The sequence below is a fragment of the Oncorhynchus clarkii genome, chromosome 1, assembly GCF_045791955.1.
Source record: "Oncorhynchus clarkii lewisi isolate Uvic-CL-2024 chromosome 1, UVic_Ocla_1.0, whole genome shotgun sequence".
In the NCBI taxonomy this organism is placed as follows: domain Eukaryota; kingdom Metazoa; phylum Chordata; class Actinopteri; order Salmoniformes; family Salmonidae; genus Oncorhynchus; species Oncorhynchus clarkii.
Window position 1 is genome coordinate 74,364,369 of NC_092147.1, and position 22,310 is coordinate 74,386,678.

At 42.6% G+C, this 22,310-nt stretch overlaps 1 protein-coding gene across 1 annotated transcript in view; it reads left to right on the forward strand.

The window, feature by feature from the left end:
* Positions 1–22,310, forward strand: part of LOC139417489 (glutamate receptor ionotropic, delta-1-like) — a 346,221-nt gene that overhangs the window by 218,754 nt on the left and 105,157 nt on the right. The window lies entirely within an intron of this gene.

The window sequence follows — 22,310 nt, forward strand, 5'->3', positions numbered from 1 at the left end:
TTTATCTACAAGTGCTAGAGGACTAGTGTCCCACCCAGATTATTACAATTTGAAAATGATATTTTCTTGCATGTTCATGCAAAGTAGATTGTAATCCCATGTATGCATGTGCTGTGTTACGAATCCCTTTTGGCCCGACAGTCTAGGGGGAATGGTAGTGAGACCCGTAACATAACTCACGTAAATTATAATAGTGACAAAGTAAAAGTGAACGAAATAACCACGACAACCGAAATAATACCGTCAAACTCAGGGTTTATTTCTAAACACACGGTAATGGGGGGAGCAGGAAAAAGGGGCTGAGCTGGACCCAAGGAAAGAAACAAATATGCAAAAACACCCCTAAGCTAGACTAGCCTATTTCAACAACAGCTAACTAACTAACCAAAATACAGTGGGTGGTCCGCCCAGTTCTAACTAGTGTGTGTTAACAAAGTTTACCTACGGGTAGTGTATGCCCATGGGCGACTTGTCTTGGTTTCCCCCTTTTCCCACCAGCAAACAAACAAACACCATAACCAAAACAATACTCACAGGTGATGACAAAGTGCTATGGAGGTGCTCAAACAAAAGAGAGGTTAATTAATACACAGAGAGCGCGTGCAAAACAGAGGTCTACAAACATGGCATTTACAAAGATTGAGCTTCTGAAATCTATCAAGAGCAGAGTTCTACCAACTTGGCATTACAAAGATTGAGCTTCTGAAATCTATCAAGAGCAGAGTTCTACCAACTTGGCATTACAAAGATTGAGCTCTTGAACAAACAAATGATGGGGTTTTTAAACCATGGGTAAGGAACTGTGATAGGGTAGGAAACAGGAGGAGGTGTGTCTTCTGATTGATGGGTTGATTGTTGACTGATTGGGGAGTGATGACTTTCACCTGTGAGGGGAGACGGAGAGAAAAGAAACACACAGGATACACACAGACACAGGATACCTGTATCCGTAACACTCCCACCCTTAAAAGAGCAACCCTAGGGATTGCGACCACAGTATTACAATTAATACTCACAACAAAATTAATACCTACAACAACAACAACGTCAACCTTGCCAAAACATACAAAAATCATTTTTACACACGAGACAAAGCATCTGCCAACACATTATCTGAACCCTTTTTGTGGCGGATCTCCAAATTATAATTTTGTACAATCAGCGCCCAACGCATAAGGCGCTGGTTCTGGTTGTACATTCGGTGGAGAAAAACTAAGGGGTTATGGTCAGTATACACAATCACTGGTAGGGCACTGGAACCAATGTATACTTCGAAGTATTGCAGAGCCAACAACAAAGCAAGAGCTTCTTGTTCTATTGTCGCATAGTTTGTTTGACATTTATTACATTTACGGGAAAAATAACAAACAGGATGATCTACTCCACTCTTGTCCTGCTGCAGTAGAACAGCACCAGCACCTCTGGCACTAGCATCTACCTCAAGCTTGAATGGTTGTTCAAAATCTGGAGCAGCAAGTACAGGTGTACTACACAAGAGTGCTTTCGCAGACTCAAAAGCGCTCTTACAATCAGGGGACCACACAAATGATCTTGCCGGACTGAGCAAATCAGTCAATGGAGCAACTACTGCAGAGAAATTTTTACAGAAGCTACGGTAGTAGCCAACCATCCCTAAAAAGCGGCGTAGCTCTCGTCTAGTGGTAGGTGCAGGGAATGCAGTTATAGCCAAGACCTTGGCATCAACAGGGCGCACCTGTCCATGGCCAACCTCTTTACCGAGATAGGTAACAGTAGCCTTCCCAAACTCACACTTTGCCAAGTTCAGGGTTAGAGAAGCAGTTGCCAACCGTTCACATACTACCCTTAGCAAGTCAACATGATCTGACCACTCAGACGAATAAATCACTAGGTCATCAAGGTATGCACTACAATTAGGAACGCCAGCTAATACAGAGTTAACCAGTCGTTGGAAAGTGGCTGGTGCATTTCGCATCCCAAAAGCCATGACTGAGTACTGAAGGAAGTTGTCTGGGGTCACAAAGGCAGAAATCTCAGAAGCACGTGAAGTTAACGGAACCTGCCAGTAACCTTTTAAGAGGTCCAACTTGGTCACATACTTAGCAGCACCAATAGTGTCGATACAGTCGTCCAGTCTGGGTAACGGGAACGAATCTGGCATTGTGACAGAATTTACCTTTCGATAATCCGTACATAACCTGGACGTACCATCAGGTTTAGGAACCAGAATGCAAGGAGAACTCCAAGGGCTTGAACTTGGCTTAGCCAGGTCATTCTCCAACAAATATCTCACCTCATCCCTCATTATCTTCCTCTTGGAAGCGTTGATACGATATGGGTGTTGCTTGATAGGTGTAGCATTTCCAACATTAATGTCATGTTCCAACACATTTGTGCGAGTAGGAACGTCATTAAAGAGACATGGAAAACTGTGTAGTAGCTTCACAATATCATTAGCCTGTCCATCCGTTAAATGAACCAGACCTGACTGGATAGACAGCAGCATTTCTGAGTTGGGCAATCTAACACACTGCTGCTGAGTATTGCGCAACTCCAAGCCATCATCATCAATATGACAGTCCACTATCATCGCAGTAGTAGCAGAGGAGACAGCAGTACCTTCCTCTGTTTTTGAACTATCTAACTGTGTGATGGGTCGGGTGTGGTAAGCTTTCAACATGTTAATGTGACACACACGAGATTGGCGTTGTCTATCAGGAGTTTGAAGCACATAGTCAGTTTCACTTATTTTCTTTTCAATTAAATAAGGACCAGAGAAACGAGCTGACAGTGAAGATCCTGGAACAGGTAATAACACCAGTACTTGGTCACCTGGCTGTAGTGCACGAGAAACAGCCTCTTTATCATAGTGTCTTTTCATGCTCCTCTGTGAGGAAGACAGAGCTTCCTTTGCAAGAGCACAAGCTTGGTGTAGGCGCTCACGAAAGCGACTAACATAGTCCAACACATTCTCATCTCTGGTACACAACTCTTGGGACAAGAACTGTTCTTTAAGGACTTTCATTGGTCCTCTTACTGTGTGACCAAACACTAGTTCAGCCGGGCTGAAACCTAGGGACTCCTGCACAGTTTCACGAGCAGCAAACAAAACTAGAGGAACTCCCTCATCCCAATCTTTCTCAGATTCCAAACAATATTTACGTAGCATAGACTTCAGTGTCTGATGCCATCTTTCAAGCGCACCCTGAGACTCTGGGTGATAGGCGCTTGATACACGGTGCGTAATTGATAAGGATTTCAACACCTGCTTGAAGAGCTTGGATAGGAAATTGGTACCTTGATCGCTTTGTACCACCTTCGGTAACCCGAATGTCGTGAAGAATTTTATTAAGGCTTTACTCACTATCGGAGCTGTAATCCTTCTCAGAGGAATAGCCTCGGGGTATCTTGTAGCCATACACATTATCGTTAACAAAAACTGGTTACCCGATTTTGTCTTCGGTAACGGTCCGACACAATCAACCACCACATGCTCAAATGGTTCACCTATGACAGGTATAGGACACAGAGGAGCGGGAGGAATAACCTGATTTGGTTTTCCTGTTATCTGACAGGTGTGGCATGTCCGACAGAACTGAGCCACATCTTGTTTTAAACCCGGCCAAAAAAAATGTCGAAGAATCCGATCATACGTCTTTGTAATTCCTAAATGACCAGACCACTGGTGATCATGAGCAAGGGATAACACATTCTGTCGAAAGGCTGTAGGAATCACTATTTGGTAAACAGCATTCCAATCTCCACCTGCATCAACATGGGATTTCCATTTACGCATGAGGAGATTACCATCAATGAAGTAAGCCACATTCTTCTTCTTCACCTCTTCTAACGAGACAACACTAGAAAAACATTTAGCAAGCTTGTTGTCAACCTTTTGGTTAGCAATCAGCTGCTCACGAGTGACTGGTAATTGTATTGCATCAGCAATAACTTCAACGTACTTTGATTCTTTCCTGGGCTGTTTGTCAGAGGTGATCAGCTTCTCAGAGGTATCACACAATCCATCCTCTTGATCATCCTCTTTGAACAGAACAGTGTTCGACAAATCTATCACGTCACCCTCTTGTAGTGCCTGAGCACGAGTGACAGCACAAGCGGGGAACACATGTGGATAACTCTGTGCCAACTCATTCGAGAGAGAGTGGTCACTTTTATCCAATACTTCCAATACGGGTACTACCTTTCCTCCGGCAATATCGTTACCCATTATAAAGGTCACACCTTTCACTGGCAACTTAGGACGTACCCCCACTCTGAATATTCCACTGATTAACTCAGAGTGTACTTTCACAAAGTGCAACGGCACTGGGACAAAACCCATTTCAATACCCTGCACTAACACACTGGAACCACAGTATGTATCGTCAGATATGGGCAACACATCATGCAATATAAACGACTGCGCCGCACCAGTATCTCTAAGGATTTTAACCGGACGCTGAGACGCTTCGTCATTCGTTAGGGACACAAACCCCTCGAAAATGAATGGTTCATAACTGCGGTCGGGGACTGAGTCTTTCAAACTACAGTTACCCTGAGGCACCTGTTTTGTTGCAGACCTCACAACCGTACGAATTAGACCAACACCTGTTGGCGGCTTGGCACGAAGAGGCATCCCTTGTTTGCGTTTAAGCAGGAAGCAATCATTAATCATATGTCCCACTTTATGACAATAGAAACAGGAACGCTCATTCTTCTGGCGTGCTTGATATACTACTGCGGGCCGACTAGGGCTAAAGGTAGGAAACTCAGTGGATCTACTCTCAGTTTGAGCCGAAAACACACTCTTGTGCGTCAACACAAACTCGTCTGCCAACACAGACGCTTCTGCCAGGGAGGATACTTTCTGTTCGTTTAGGTAAACTACAATGCGTTCGGGTAAGCAATTTTTAAACTCTTCCAACAAGATTAACTCCCGGAGAGAGTTGAAATCAGTTACCTTACTAGCAGCATGCCATTTATCAAACAGATTTCCCTTGTCTCTAGCAAATTCCACATAAGTCTTACTAGAAGACTTTCTATGAGACCTAAATCTCTGTCGGTATGCCTCAGGCACAAGCTCATAGGCACGAAGAACAGTAGCTTTGACCACTTCATAATTTAAACTGTCCTCCAGAGGTAGCGCTGACAAAACCTCTTGGGCTTTACCAGTTAATTTACACTGAAGTAATAGGCACCATACCTCTTCAGGCCACTTCAATGCTACGGCTATACGCTCAAATACACAAAAATAGGAGTCAACCTCTGACTCTCTGAACAAAGGTACTAAGGCAATCTGCCTACTAATGTCAAACGTGTTTGAGGACACAGCTGGTGAGGACGACTCACTAACAGGAACAGTAGGAACGAAGGTTAGCCTCGCTGTCTCTGCCTCCAGTTCCATCTGGCGCATTTTAAACGTCATCTGCCTCTGTTCTCGTTCTTTTTCTGCCTCCCATTTTACCCATCTCCAAATCTAAATGCCGCTGTTCTTTTTCTGCCTCAATTTTACACATCATCTGCCGTTCTTCTCTTTCTGCCTCAATTTTACACATCATCTGCCGTTGTTCTCTTTCTGCCTCAATTTTACACATCTCCAACTGGAGAGTCTCTCGCCTAATTTGGGCTCTCTCTTCCACCTCTAGTTGTAACTGTGCTAAACGGACATCCCTTCTGGCATCACCGTTTGACAGTGGGGATAGTGGATCAAAATGGGACAATGTGGCTGGTGTTTTAGCCTCGCCCTCATTATCAGACACCAATGGGCTTACAGGAGCAGTAACATCCCCTACAGTGGTAGTATGCTCAGGCAGCGGTAACACAAGCACCTGCTCTTCCAACAATACATTTAACACTAGCTGTTTAACCTCCGCCTTAACTACACTCTGCGGAATCGATATTGAGTAATGGTCAGCCAAGGTCATTAAATCAACTCTACGACATTTATCAAAAACCTCCCACGAAGGATTATCCAAAAAGGACTTCAAATCAAAAGTAGCCATCTTACACTACTTCACAAGAGCCAACGAAAATAGCAAACACTAATGCTACTTCAGCTATGACGCTCAACACTGAACTATACCACTACAACAATCTACATGAGCGGCATGGGTGTCAGTAAAGACAGATCCCGGATGAGCCCCCACTTATATTACGAATCCCTTTTGGCCCGACAGTCTAGGGGGAATGGTAGTGAGACCCGTAACATAACTCACGTAAATTATAATAGTGACAAAGTAAAAGTGAACGAAATAACCACGACAACCGAAATAATACCGTCAAACTCAGGGTTTATTTCTAAACACACGGTAATGGGGGGAGCAGGAAAAAGGGGCTGAGCTGGACCCAAGGAAAGAAACAAATATGCAAAAACACCCCTAAGCTAGACTAGCCTATTTCAACAACAGCTAACTAACTAACCAAAATACAGTGGGTGGTCCGCCCAGTTCTAACTAGTGTGTGTTAACAAAGTTTACCTACGGGTAGTGTATGCCCATGGGCGACTTGTCTTGGTTTCCCCCTTTTCCCACCAGCAAACAAACAAACACCATAACCAAAACAATACTCACAGGTGATGACAAAGTGCTATGGAGGTGCTCAAACAAAAGAGAGGTTAATTAATACACAGAGAGCGCGTGCAAAACAGAGGTCTACAAACATGGCATTTACAAAGATTGAGCTTCTGAAATCTATCAAGAGCAGAGTTCTACCAACTTGGCATTACAAAGATTGAGCTTCTGAAATCTATCAAGAGCAGAGTTCTACCAACTTGGCATTACAAAGATTGAGCTCTTGAACAAACAAATGATGGGGTTTTTAAACCATGGGTAAGGAACTGTGATAGGGTAGGAAACAGGAGGAGGTGTGTCTTCTGATTGATGGGTTGATTGTTGACTGATTGGGGAGTGATGACTTTCACCTGTGAGGGGAGACGGAGAGAAAAGAAACACACAGGATACACACAGACACAGGATACCTGTATCCGTAACATGCTGTATAAACATCTCCAACAGTTGTCATTTGGAGAATGATGCTGCTTTTTATTTGGGAAGTGACCTGCATCTCTCCAGACTGGTAGCATTGCAGGGACGTGCAGTAGTTGAAATAAGGACACAGTGAAGTACACAAGTTTTATATAAATACCCTCTGTCTGGCAAATACTGTCCTATCCCTGCAACTTTCATCCCTGTTCTATAGATAGAATAGAGTCAATTTTGAGGAGTAAAGAAGCGTAACGCTTCAACCGAAAAACTAACTTCTTTCAGTTTGCATTTACAGATCACGCCTTCTGCAGTCACCAAAGCAGACAGAGAACAGCAAAACGAAGTGAATGATTAATTCTACCCTCTCCTCTACTCTGCTTGCCGTCTTGCAGTGAAGTGACATTGACAAATATGAAGTAGTGTGTTTACATTAGACTTTTGACCACAACCAAGAGACAGTTTAGAAGACGTGTTGTACTGGATCTGTGCTGGGACTCTTTCGAGAGGCAAGAATGTCATTGTTGGGTTGAATGCACGATAATAGAAACCATTGTGGTGTTTTCAGTGGAAGTCAAATCAGGTCACTTTTGTTATCAACTGTTTCTCTCGTCAGTCCCTCTTGACTGAACCCTTTGCTGGTTTCTATCCCTGTCTTGATCAGCAACAAACCTGTGATGCCAGGTGAAAACAAATATCTTCTCAATCAATGACATCAACTGACCAAGAAGAAGAGAATACTAGCAAAAACTGCAGGCATCTTTTAAAACTAACATCTACTTTGAAAACAATAAAGTGAAAACATTTAAATATTGAGAAAGGCTATTGGAATGTGCATATACACTGAGAGTACAACACATTAGAAACCTGTGCTCTTTCCATGACAGACTGACCAGGTGAATCCAGGTGAAATCTATGACTCCTTATTGATGTCACCTGTTAAATCCACTTCAATCAGTGTAGATGAAGGGCAGCAGACAGATTAAATAATGATTTTTAAACCTTGAGACAATTGAGATATGAATTGTGCATGTGTGCCATGCAGAGGGTAAATGGGCAAGACAAAATATTTAAGTGTCTGTGAACGGGATATAGTAGTAGGGGCCAGGCACACCGGTTTGAGTGGGTCAAGAACATGAACACTGCTGGGTTTTTCACTCTCAATTGTTTCCCACATGTTTCAATAATGATCCACTACCCAAGGACATCCAGACAACTTGTTTGAAGCATCAAATCAAATGAAATCAAATGTTATTGGTCACATACACATATTTAGCAGATGTTATTGCGAATGTAGCGAAATGCTTGTGTTCCTAGCTCCAACAGTGCAGTAATATCTAACAATTCACAACAATAAAAACGAATCTAAAAGTAAAATAATGGAATTAATAAATATATAAATATTAGGACGAGCAATGTCGGAGTGGCATTGACAAAAATACACTGGAATAGAATACAGTATATACAGTTGAAGTCAGAAATATACATACAGCTTAGCCAAATACATTTAAACTCAGTTTTTCACAATTCCTGACATTTAATCCTAGTAAAAATTCCCTGTCTTAGGTCAGTTAGGATCACCACTTAATTTTAAGAATGTGAAATGTCAGAATAATAGTTGACAGAATTATTTATTTCAGCTTTTATTTCACATTCCCAGTGGGTCAGAAGTTTACATACACTCAATTAGTATTTGGTAGCATTGCCTTTAAATTGTTTCACTTGGGTCAAACGTTTTGGGTAGCATTCCACAAGCTTCCCACAATAAGTTGGGTGAATTTTGGCCAATTCCTCCTGACCGAGCTGGTGTAGCTGAGTCAGGTTTGTAGGCCTCCTTGCTCGCACACGCTTTTTCAGTTCTGCCCACAAATTTTCTATAGGCTTGAGGTCAGGGCTTTGTGATGGTCACTCCAATACCTTGACTTTGTTGTCCTTAGGCCATTTTGCCACAACTTTGGAAGTATGCCTGGGGTCATTGTCAACTTGGAAGACCCATTTGCGACCAAGCTTCAACTTCCTGACTGATGTCTTGAGATGTTGCTTCAATATATCCACATAATTTTCCTACTTCATGATGCCATCAATTTTGTGAAGTGCACCAGTCCCTCCTGCAGCAAAGCACCCCCACAATATGATGCTGCCACCCCCGTGCTACACGGTTGGGATGGTGTACTTCGGCAAGCCTCTACCTTATTCCTCCAAACATAACAATGGTCATTATGGCCAAACAGTTCTATTTTTTTTCATCAGACCAGAGGACATTTCTCCAAGAACTACGATCTTTGTCCCCATGTAAAGTTGCAAACCGTATTCTGGCTTTTTTATGGCGGTTTTGGAGCGTGGCTTCTTCCTTGCTGAGTGGCCTTTCATGTAATGTCGATATAGGACTCATTTTATTATGGATATAGATACTTTTGTACCTGTTTCCTCCAGCATCTTCACAAGGTCCTTTGCTGTTGTTCTGGGATTGATTTGCACTTTTTGCACCAAAGTACGTTCATCTCTAGGAGACAGAACACGTCTCCTTCCTGAGCGGTATGGCGGCTGCGTGGTAACATGGTGTTTATACTTGTGTACTATTGTTTGTACAGATGAACGTGGTACCTTCAGGCGTTTGGAAATTTCTCCCAAGGATGAACCAGACTTGTGGAGGTCTACAATTTTTTTCTGAGGTCTTATCTGATTTCCATTGATTTTCCCATGATCTCAAGCAAAGAGGCACTGAGTTTGAAGGTAGGCCTTGAAATACATCCACAGGTACACCTCAAATGACTCAAATGATGTCAGTTAGCCTATCAGAAGCTTCTAAAACCATGACATCATTTTCGGGAATTTTCCAAGCTGTTTAAAGGGACAGTCTTTGTGTATGTAATCTTCTGACACTACTGGAAATGTGATACAGTGAATTATAAGTGAAAAAATATGTCTGTAAAAATTACTTGCATCATGCACAAAGCAGATGTCTTAACCGACTTGCCAAAACTTCAGTTTGTTAACAAGACATTTTTGTAGTGGTTGAAAAACATGTTTTTTAATGACTCCAACCTAACACGGAACCCAAACCGGCTGCGCGCGAGCACCATCGTGCGCCATCATGCATAAATCTATTTTGTCCCCCCACACCAAATGCGATCACGACATGCAGGTTAAAAAATTAAAACAAAGTCTGAACCCATTATATTATTTTGGGGACATGTCGAAAAGCATTAAACATTTCCGGCAATTTAGCTAGCTAGCTTGCACTTGCTAGTTTATTTGTCCTATATGGCTAGCTTGCTGTTGCTAGCTAATTTGTCCTGGGATATAAACATTGAGTTGTTATTTTACCTGAAATGCACAAGGTCCTCTACTCCGCCAGTTAATCCACACATAAAACGGTCAACCGAATCGTTTATAGTCATCTCTCCTCCTTCCAGGCTTTTTCTGCTCTTGACTTTATATTGCGATTGGCAATTTTCATAAATTACGTGTATTACCACCACTGACCTCGTTCGTCTTTCAGTCGCCCACGTGGGTATAACCAATGAGGAGATGGCACGTGGGTACCTGCTTCTATAAACCAATGAGGAGATGGGAGAGGCAGGACTTGCAGCGTGATTTGCGTCAGAAATAGAACTGACATCTATTTTAGCCCTTGGCAACGCAGACACTCGTTGGCGTGCAAGAGCAGTGTGGGTGCAATAATTTAATAAAATATATTTCAAAATTTAGTTTGCAACGCTCATGCACGTGAGCCGTGTAGTCAGCCTGTTAGTGTATAAGTGTAACTTCCGACTTCAACTTCCGACTTCAACATTAAAGCAGAATGTAAACATTATTAAAGTAACTAGTGTTCCATTAATAAAGTGACCAGTGATTCTATGTCTATGTATATAAGGCAGCAACCTGGTGTAACGGCTTTCTTCTGTGGACGAAGGACCGGACCAAAGCGCAGCGTGGTTAGTGTTCAACATGTTTAATAAAGACAATAAACATAAACACTTCAAAATACCAAAACAACAAATGTGAAAAAACGAAACAGTCTTATCTGGTGCATAGACACAAAGACAGAAGACAGGAAACAACCACCCACAAAACCCAACACAAAACAGGCTACCTAAATATGGTTCCCGAACAGAGACAGTGACTAACACCTGCCTCTGATTGAGAACCATATCAGGCCAAACATAGATGTGGGAAAACTAGACACACAACATAGAATGCCCACTCAGCTCACGTCCTGACCAACACTAAAACAAAGAAAACACAAAATAACTATGGTCAGAACGTGACACCTGGAAGGTGCAGGGTTGAGTTACCAGGTGGTAGCCGGCTAGTGATGGCTATTTAACAGTCTGACGGCCTTGAGATAGAAGCTGTTTTTCAGTCTCTCAGTCCCAGCTGGATGATAGCGGGGTGAACAGGCCTTGGCTCGAGTGGTTGATGTCCTTCAATATCTTTTTGGCCTTCGTGTGACATTGGGTGATGTAGGTGTCCTGGAGGGCAGGCAGTCTGCTCCCTGTGATGCGTTGGGCAGAACGCACCACTCTCTGGAGAGCCCTGCGGTTGCGGGCAGTACAGCTGCTTTACCGGGCGGTGATATAGCCCGAAAAGATGCTCTCAACTGTGCATCTGTAAAAGTTTGTGAGTGTCTTAGGGGCCAAGCCAAATTTCTGAGGTTGAATAGGTGATGTTGTGCCTTCTTCACTACATTGTCTGTGTTGGTGAACCATTTCAGATCGTCAGTGAAGTTCACAATCAGTTCCTTAGTTTTGTTGACGTTGAGGGAGAGGTTATTTTCCTGGCACCACTCCACAAGGGCACTCACCTCCTCCCTGTAGGCTGTCGGGTCATTGGTGGTAATCAGGCCTACTATGGTTGTGTCGTCTGCAAACTTCATGATAGAGTTGGAGGCGTGTGTGGCCACGCAGTCATGGATGAACAGGGAGTAGAGGAGGGGGCTGAGCATGTTCACTTGTGGAGCCCTTGTGTTGAGGATCAGTAAAGTGGAGGGGTTGTTTCCTACCTTCACCACCTGGGGCGGCCCGTCAGGAAGTCCAGGATCCAGTTACACAGGGCAGGGTTCGGACCCAGGGCCCCAAGCTTGATGATGAAGGTTGGAGGATACTATGGCTGAGCTATAGTCAATGAACAGCATTCTTACATACGTATTCCTTCTGTCCAGATGGGATAGGGAAGTGTGAGGTGCAATGGTGATTGCATCATCTGTGGATCTATTGGGGCGGAGAGCAAATTGAAGTGAGTCTAGGGTGTCAGGTAAGGTAGAGGTGATATGATCCTTAACTAGCCTCTCAAAGTACTTCATGATTACAGAAGTGAGTGCTCCGGGGTGATAGTCATTTATTTCAGTCACCTTTGCTTTCTTGGGTTCAGGAACAATGGTGGACATCTTGAAGGAAGTGGCGACCGCAAACTGGGATAAGGAAAAATATTGAATATGTCCATAAACCCTCCAGCCAGCTGGTCTGCGCATGCTCTGAGGACGCGGCTAGTGATGCCGTCTGGACCGGCAGCCTTGCGAGGGTAAACTTTTTGACGCTACCCATCCCGTTAGCGGGATCATTTTCATCAGCAACCGCTGATTAGCATAGCGCCACAGTCAAATAATATAACAAAAAAATATTCATATTCATGAAATCACAAGTGCAATATTGCAAAACACAGCGTAGCCTTTTGTTAATACACCTGTCGTCTCAGATTTTGAAATTATGCTTTACAGCGAAAGCAATCCAAGCGTTTGTGTAAGTTTATCGATAGCATAACAAAACATTATGTACACTAAGCATTAAGTAGCTAGGTCACGAAAATCAAAAAGCAATCAAATTAATAATTTACCTTTGATGATCTTCGGATGTTTTCACTCATGAGACTCCCAGTTACACAAATGTTTATTTTGTTCCATAAAGATTATTTTTATACCCAAAATACCTCTGTTTGTTTGTCGCGTTATGTTCAGAAATCCACAGGAAAGAGCGGTCACCACAATGCAGACAAAAATTCCAAATAATATCCATAATGTCCACAGAAACATGTCAAAAAAATGTATAATCAATCCTGCAGGTTTTTAAAATATATATTTGATAATATATAAACCGGGTGTGTAGGTTTTTCAATAACACCGGGAGAAACAATGGCCGCTTTACTCTGTAGCGCAAAACTCACTCTGAGAGCCCCCACCTATCCACTTACACAATGTGATCTTTCACCCTCATTTTTCAAAATAAAAGCCTGAAAGCCATAGAAAAAGGAATCTGGTTGATATCCCTTTAAATGGAGGATAGGCATGCATAGGAACAGAGAGGTTTCAAAATAAGAGGCACTTCCTGATTGGATTTTCCTCAAGGTTTTGCCTGCAATATCAGTTCTGTTATACTCACAGACAATATTTTTAAAGTTTTGGAAACTTTAGAGTGTTTTCTTTCATATTCTGACAATTATATGCATATTCTAGTTTCTGGGGCTGAGAAATAGGCCGTTTCAAATGGTACGTTTTTTAGCCAAAAACGAAAATACTGCCCCCTACATGCAAAAGGTTAACACGCTTATATGTCTTACTCGACCATGGGGAACGAGAGCCCACAGTCCATGGAAATGGTTTGCATCGATGGCACTGTGTTTACCTCAAAGTGGGCGAAGAAGGTGTTTCGCTTGTCTGGGAGAAAGACATCGGTGTTCACGGTGTAATCCGTGATGGTCTGTAGACCCTGCCACATACATCTCATGTCTGAGCCATTGAATTGTGACTCCACTTTGTCTCTGTACTGATGTTTTGCCTGTTTGATTGCCTTACAGAGGGAATAACTACGCTGTTTGTATTCAACCATATTTCCAGTCACCTTGCCATGGTTAAATGTGGTGGTTGAGGGAGAGGTTTGCTACCATCTATCCACGGTTTCCAGTTTGGGTAGGTTTTAATAGTCACAGTGGGAACAACATCCCCTATACACTTCCTAATGAACTCATCTTGATGAGTCATCGTGTCCGTGAATACATCAATGTTATTCTCTGAGGCTACGCGGATCATATCCCAGTCCGCGTGATCAAAACAATCTTGAAGCATGGATTCCGATTGGTCAGACCAGCGTTGAATACTGGTACAATACTGGTACATTGGTACATCCTTTTTGAGTTTCTGCCTATAAGAAGGGAGGAGCAAAATGTAGTCGTTATCTGATTTGCTGAAAAGAGGGCTGGGGAGGGTCTTGTAGGTATCCCAGAAGAGAGAATAGCAGTGATCTAGTGTTTTCCCAGTGCGAGTACTACAGTCAATGTGTTGATAGAACTTCGGTAGCATTTTCCTATCTTGGGAGGTGATAAGGTCGGCATATTGTAGGTCGGGCGAACAAAATGACTTGAGTTTTTGTATGTTATCACAATCACACCATGAGTGGTTAATAATGAAACATACACAAGTTCTTTATTCCTGTCTGCGTGATTTACTGAGAACCCAGCTGGCTGTATGGACAGAGACAGTATATCCGGTGAGAGCCATGATTCTGTGAAACAGAGTATGTTACAGTTTCTGATGTCACTCTGGAAGGAGATCCTTGCCCTGAGCTCATCTACTTTATTGTCCAAAGACTGAACATTAGCGAGTAATATACTCAGAAGCGATGGATGGTGTGCCCGCTTCCTGAGTCAGACTAGAAGTCCTCTCCGAATACCTCTTCTCCGCTGGCGGCGTCTTGGAGCAATCTTTGGGATAAGTTCAATTGCCCTGGGGGTTCAAACAAAGGATCAAATTTGGGAAAGTCATTTTCCCGGTCATAGTTCTAAAATAATATACACAAAAAAAAACTAATACAGCAAAGGTGCTTAGGAGCTAGCGCAGAGTTGCCATGTCTGTCGGCGTCATCTTACTAGCATTGGAGTCAACACGGGCCAGCATCCCTGTGGAATGCTTCCGACACCTTGTAGTCTATGCCCCGAAGAATTGAGGCTGTTCTGGGGGGAAAAGGGGATGCATCCCAATATTAGGTGTTCCTAATGTTTTGTACACTCAGTGTATAATACCTAAATAAAGTCAATTTTTTTGTAGTGAATCAAAACTGGCCCTGGATGCGTCATGCTCCTCCCTGGGCGGTGTCGAGATTACCTGGGATTCATAATGAGTGTGGAGTGGGACATCTGTCACTGCCCTCTTTATGTCCTGCTCTCTTCTCAGAGGAGGAGGTATTAGACTGGTATTAGGTGGGAGATTGATTTAGCTGCCGCACATCGCAGGAGATTGGCCTTAAAGGGATACTTTGGGATTTCGGCAATGAGGCCCGTTATAGACTTATCGAGTCAGATAAACTTGTGAATTAAAATTGCATGTCTCTGCGTGCAATTTGAAGGTAGTTGCTACCTAGCGCTAGCACAACTTCCAGTTAGCATTAGTGCAATGACAAGAAGTTTATGGGTATCTGCTAGGATGCTAGAGACTTAAAAAAAACCTATCCACGAGTTCATCTGACTCTGGGGAAGTAGATACAGTGCCTCATTGCCAAAATCCTGAAGTATCCCTTTAATGCATAAAGAAAGTCAGAGACGGTTCAAAGTATTGTATCCATTTTATTATTTTTCACTAAATGCAGTGGTGTAAAACAACAGTAACCATTTTTGGGCCCGATATCTTTAAAAGAAGTCTAACTATGGAAAGAGCAGATGTTTGTAATGTTTTATATACTCAGTGTATGAAGTGCCTTCAGAAAGTATTCCCACCCTTTGGCTTTTTACACAATTTTTTTGTGCTACAGACTGAATTTAAAATGCACTAAATGTTGCTTTTGTGTCACTGGCCTACACACAATACCCCATAATGTCAAAGTGGAATTATGCTTTTAGAATGAACAAATTCATTAAAAAAGTAAAGCTAAAATGTGTTGCATTAACAAGTATTTTTCCCCTTTGTTATGGCAGGTCTAAAGTTCAGGATAAAAAAATGTGCTTAATAACAAGTCACATAAGTTGCATGGACTTACTCTGTGTGCAATAAGTGTTTAACATGATTTTTGAATGACTACCTCATCTCTGTACCACACGCATGCAATTATCTGTAAGGTCCCTCAGTCGACCAGGGAGGTTTTCCAACGCCTCACAAAGACCTATTGGTGGACTGGTTAAAATAAAAATAATAAAAAAAGACACTGAATATGCCTTTGAGCATGGTGAAGTCATTCCTTACACTTTGGATGCTGTATTAATACACACAGTCACTACAAATATACAGACATCCTTCCTTCCTAACTAAATAACATTTATTGGTCACATACACATACTTTTGGTAAATTAGTGTATGTCGACACCTGCTCGTCTATGTCACGATCGTCGTATGAAGCGGACCAAAGCGCAGCGTGGTATGTGTTCATGATGATTTTTTTAAATTAAAGAAAGCAATGAACACTGAATACAAACTATGCAAAACAATAAACGAATAACGACCATGACGCTATAATGAGAACTGCGCTGACACAAGCAACTAACATAGACAATCACCCACAAACAAACAGTGAAACCCAGGCTACCTAAGTATGATTCTCAATCAGAGACAACTAATGACACCTGCCTCTGATTGAGAACCATACTAGGCCGAAACATAGAAATCCCAAAATCATAGAAAAACAAACATAGACTGCCCACCCCAACTCACGTCCTGACCATACTAAATAATGACAAATCAAAGGAAATAAAGGTCAGAACGGGACAGTCTAACATCTCATTTAAAAAAAACATGGACATTAACATGGAGTTGCCCCCCCCCCCCTTGCTGCTATAATAGCTTCCACTCTTCTGGGAAGGCTTTCCACTGGAATTTTGAACATTGCTGCGGGGACTTCAATTCAGCAACAAGAGCATTAGTGAGGTCGGGCACTGTTGTTGGGCGATTAGGCCTGGCTCATAGTCGGCGTTCCAATTCATCCCAAAGGTGTTTGATCGGGTTGAGGTCAGGGCTCTCTGCAGGCCAGTCAAGTTCTTCCACACCGATCTTGGCAAACCATTTCTTTATGATCCTCACGTTGTTCATGGAGACATTGTCATGCTGAAACAGTGAAGTGCCTTCCCCAAACTGTTGCCACAAAGTTGGAAGCACAGAATCATCTAGAATGTCATTGTATGCTGTAGAGTTAAGATTTCCATTCACTGGAACTAAGGGGCCTGCCCAAACCATGAAAAACAGCCCCAGACCATTATTACTCCACCAAAATTTACACTCTGCATTCGGGCAGGAAGCGTTCTCTCTCCTGGATTGGCATCCGCCAAACACAGATTCACCCGTCAGACTTCCAGATGGTGAAGCGTGATTCATCCCTCCAGAGGACGCAGTTCCGCTGCTCCAGAGTCAGCTGGCGGTGAGCATTGCACATGCTGATCTTAGGCTTGTGTGCAGCTGCTCGGCTATGGAAACCCATTTCATGAAGCTCCCGACAAACAGTTATTGTGCTGACGTTGCTTCCAGAGGCAGTTTGGAACTCTGTAGTGAGTGTTGCAACAGAGGACAGATGATTTTTATGCGCTATGCGCTTCAGCACTCGGCAGTCCTGCTCTGTGAGCTTGTCTGGCCTACCAATTCACAGCTGAGCCGTTTCCACTTCACAATAACAGCACTTACAGTTGACCGGGGCAGCTCTAGCAGGGCAGAAATTTGACCAACTGAACTTGTTGGAAAGGTGGCATCCTATGACGGTGCCACGTTGAAAGTCACTGAGTTCTTCAGTAAGGCCATTCTACTGCCAATGTTTGTCTATGGAGATTGCATGGCTGTGTGCTCGATTTTACACACCTGTCAGCAACGGGTGTCACTGAAATAGCCGAATCCACTAATTTGATGGGGTGTCCACATACTTTTGTATATACAGTGCATTCGGGAAGGTATTCACACCTCTTTTTAAACATTACAGTCTTATTCTAAAATGGATTAAGTTGTTTTTTTCCTCATCAGTCGAAACACAACACTTCATACTTTATTAAAAAACTCAACAGAAATACCTTTTCTACATAAGTATTCAGACCTTTGACTAGAATACTATATATATATATATATATATATATATATATATATATATATATATATATATATATATATATTAAATGTGTAAAACAGTACATAAACATTATTAAAGTGACCAGTGTTCCATTATTAAAGTGACCTTTGTTCCATGTCTATGTACATAGGGCAGCAGCCTCTAAGGTTCAGGGTTGAGTAACTGGGTGGTAGCCGACTAGTGGCAGTGACTAAGTTCAGGGCAGGGTACTGGGTGGAGGCCGGCTAGTGATGGCTATTTAACAGTCTGACGGCCTTGAGATAGAAGCTTTTTCATTCTCTCAGTCCCAGCATTGATGCACCTGTACTGACCTTGTCTTCTGGATGATAACGTAGTTATTAACAGGCTCATGCTTGGGTGGCTAAGGTCCTTTATGATTTTCTTGGCCTTCTTGTGACACTGGGTGCTGTAGATGTCTTGAAGGGAAGCCATTGCCGGAGAGGAAAGAAACCGCTGAAGGATTTCACCATAAGGCCAACGGTGACTTTAAAACAGTTACAGAGTTTAACAGTTGTGATAGGAGAAAACTGAGGATTGATCAACAACATTGTAGTTACTCCACAATACTAACCTAAATGAGTGAAAATAAGGAAGCCTGTCGAGAATAAAAATATTCCAAAACATTGATTGTGTTTGCAATAGTAAAACGGCAAAACATTTTGCAGTTTTTTGTCCTGAATACAAAGAGCTTTTTGTCCTGAATACAAAGAGCTTTTTGTCCTGAATACAAAGAGCTATGTTTGGAGCAAGTACAACACATCCCTGAGTACCGCTCTTCATATTTTCAAGCATGGCGGTAGCTGTATCATGTTATGGGTATGCTTGTCATCGGCAAGGACTAGGGTTTTATTTTTGATAAAAAGAGCTAAGCACAAGAATTTAAAAAAGAATAATGTGCAAATATTGTATAATCCAGGTTTGCAAAGCTCTTAGACACCCAGAAACACTCACAGCTGTAATCACGGCCTTAAGGTGATTGACTCGGGTGTAAATACTTGTGTAAATATTTCATTTTCAATACATTTGCAACCATTTCTAAATACATGTTTTCACTTTGTCATTATGGGCTATTGTGTGTAGATGGGTGTAATCCATTTTGGATTCAGGCTGTAACACACCAAATGTGGAATAAGTCAAGGGGTATGAATACTTTCAGAGGCACTGTACTTTGTCGTGACGATATAGAAGATAGATGTGTTCTAGACAAGTATGCCCATACCATCTATTGGCAGATTTGGTGATCTGGAGAGGTAATTGTTTTAAAAGCGAGTGGCGAGTTCCTACATGATTTCCTGATTTCACAGTTGGACCACAAGTTAAATCATGGTGAAATTGTTTATTTTACCCACTGATAGAAAATAGGCTTTCACCAAATCGATAGACTGAAGAGTACAGTTTGGACAGTACAACAGAAATTACGCTCCAGGTTATGTGCATTTGTTCATTGTGAGTGAGTTTATTGTGGCCAGACATGGGCCTATAGTTTTGCCCGAAGGAGCACAAGGAAGAAAGCAGATGTGCACATTATGTCGGTCTGCTGCATGAGTTTGGTCAAGTGTTTTCTTGTTATTGTAGCCCTGAGCAGTATGAACACAACAATGTGTGTTAGCACTGTCAGTTCTCTATTCTCTCTAGCGAATTTGTTCATGCAGCTGTATGCTGTCTGATTTACAATGCGTGTGTGTGCTTGTGTGTGTGTGTGTGTGTGTGTGTGTGTGTGTGTGTGTGTGTGTGTGTGTGTGTGTGTGTGTGTGTGTGTGTGTGTGTGTGCACGTAATGTGCGCGTGCATGTGTGTTTTTGATTGGCTTTCACCAAATTGACAGGATTTTCATGATTTTTTTGTCCCTTAAGTTCACCCACATATGCACCTGTATATGTACAAACACACACACACACACACATGCACACACACACACACACACACACACACACACACACACACACACACACACACACACACACACACACACACACACACACACACACACACACACACACACACACACACAATGAGGATGCCATGGCCTCCACCGCCCTTGCATGTCAAGCTCTGATCAGAGGCACTGAAGTCGATTAGAGTCTGAGTAATCTAATTAGGCTGCATTAACATAGATGGAGGTTGATATCATGATTGACAGAGGAACGGGAGGATGAGGTCTTATCTTTGTAATGGCATTTGCCTCAGTACACAAAAGGCTGATGCATATAGAACACATTTCCATCAAGATGTACTGTATGCGATGCTATTGCTATTTTCCGTCTGCCCACAATACTTTTTTTATCAAGGTGTTATGACAGCAAATGTTTTCTAAATAATGCTGCAGTTATTTTTACCACAAATGTATTGAATCATAAGCAAAGGTTATTAAATGTGTTTGGGCATATTTTTTTGTGTGATGAAACTGAGCCTCATAGCAGATTCACTGCAAGACCTTGAATTCTCTCTCCGGGAAGGAGTATATTTATTCCAGATTTTGTATTCAGAAGTGATGCTTGAGAAAACATGTCCAGAAATCTGACCCATAATTCCCCATTAATCCTCTTTTCTGCCCCCTGTCCATGGCCAGGATAGTGTAGCTGTGCTCTGGAAGGCAGCCCTAGGTTTAGCACTGGGACTTTGATGTCAGTGTCAGCCATCTTAGCCTGGGCCCTCACCCTGAGATGTTGCATGGCCGCCTTTCATCCAGGATTCATTTTGTGGTGGTATGAGAGAAATGCCACTGAAAACTTTTTTTTTTAAAGGCAGGACCAAAGTTGACGTTGTGTTATTCTCCATACATTTGCCTTGGGGAATGACTTGAGTAAACCTGTCCATTGTCCTTGAGGCCTCATTTCTAGTCCATTACATTTACTCTCATTCTCTGGTTTCAAGATGAAAACAGAAGTGTTTTTTTCACAAAGGGAAATCGTGAAACCAATAACTTATTTTCCCTGTTTCACAATAAGCTAGGTAAACTCGAGACAGGGAGAGAAATAAAGAGAGAGAGAGATAAAGAGAGAGAGAAAACACCACACTTTTGCTTCAAAATGAGTTGGGGATCAGGAGAAAATACAATGTCTAAAGTATGAATCCTGAAGAGTACATTTTGGAAAGTACAACACAAATTTTCCTCCAGGTTATGTGCATTTGTTCATTGTGAGTGAGGTTATTGTGGCCAGACATGGGCCTATAGTTCTGACTAAAAGAGCACAAGGAAGAAAGCAGATGTGCACAGTATGTCGGTCTGCTGCATGAATTTGGTCAAATGTTTTCTTGTTATTGTATTTCCCTTTGTGGCCCTGAGCAGTATGAACACAACAACATACAACTTATAAGGTACACCCATCTAGTACCTGGTCGGACCCCCTCTGCCTCCAGAACAGCTTGAATTATTCGGGGCATAGACACTTTGCTCAATTGGGATCATGGGACCTAAAGGAAAACATTCCCCACATCACTACACTGCTGCCACCAGCCTGTACCATTCAGAATGGGTCCATGGACTCATGCTGCTTGCACCATCAGCATGATGCAACAGGAAACGCTGGAGACGCTTCTTCTTGTTTTTAGCTGATAGGAGTGGAACCCTGCGTGGTCGTCTGCTGTAATAGCCTCTTCGGGACGAGTTGTGCGTTTTGAGATGTCTTTCTGTGCACCACTGTTGACCTGAGACATTATTTGTCTGTTTGTGGCTCGCCTGTTAACTTGCACAATTCTTGCCATTCTCCTTTGACCTCTCTCATCAACGAGCTGTTTTCTCCCACAGGACTGCCAATGGCTGGATGTTTGTCACACCATTCTCGGTAAACCCTAGACACTGTCATGTGTGAAAAGCCCAGGAGGCCGGACATTTCTGAGATACTGGATCTGTCATGCCTGGCACTGACGATCATACCACGCTCAAAGTCGCTTAGGTCACTCATTTTGCAGGTTCTAACATTCAATCGAACAGTAACTGAATGTCTTGTTGCCGGTCTGCCTGCTTTATTTAGCAAGCCACGGTCACTGTCTGTAGGAGCAATCCATTTTCTTGAACAGGGTGGTGTACCTAATAGGCTGACTAGTATGTTAGCACTGTCAGTTCTCTATCCTCTCTAGCGAATTTGTGTAAGCAGCTATGTGCATTCTGACATACAATGCATCTGTGTGTGTGTGCATGTGTGCGATCGTACATGTGTGCATGCGTGTGGAGACTCCACCTCTGTGGACTGTCTGCTCTGAACACTGATGAGGGTCCTGAATAACTAATTAATCCTCTAGAGGTGCAATGAGAGAAGAATGGGAAAAACCACAAACCCACACACAGAGAAGATTGCCACTATTCCCACTGTGCAGAGTGAGACACT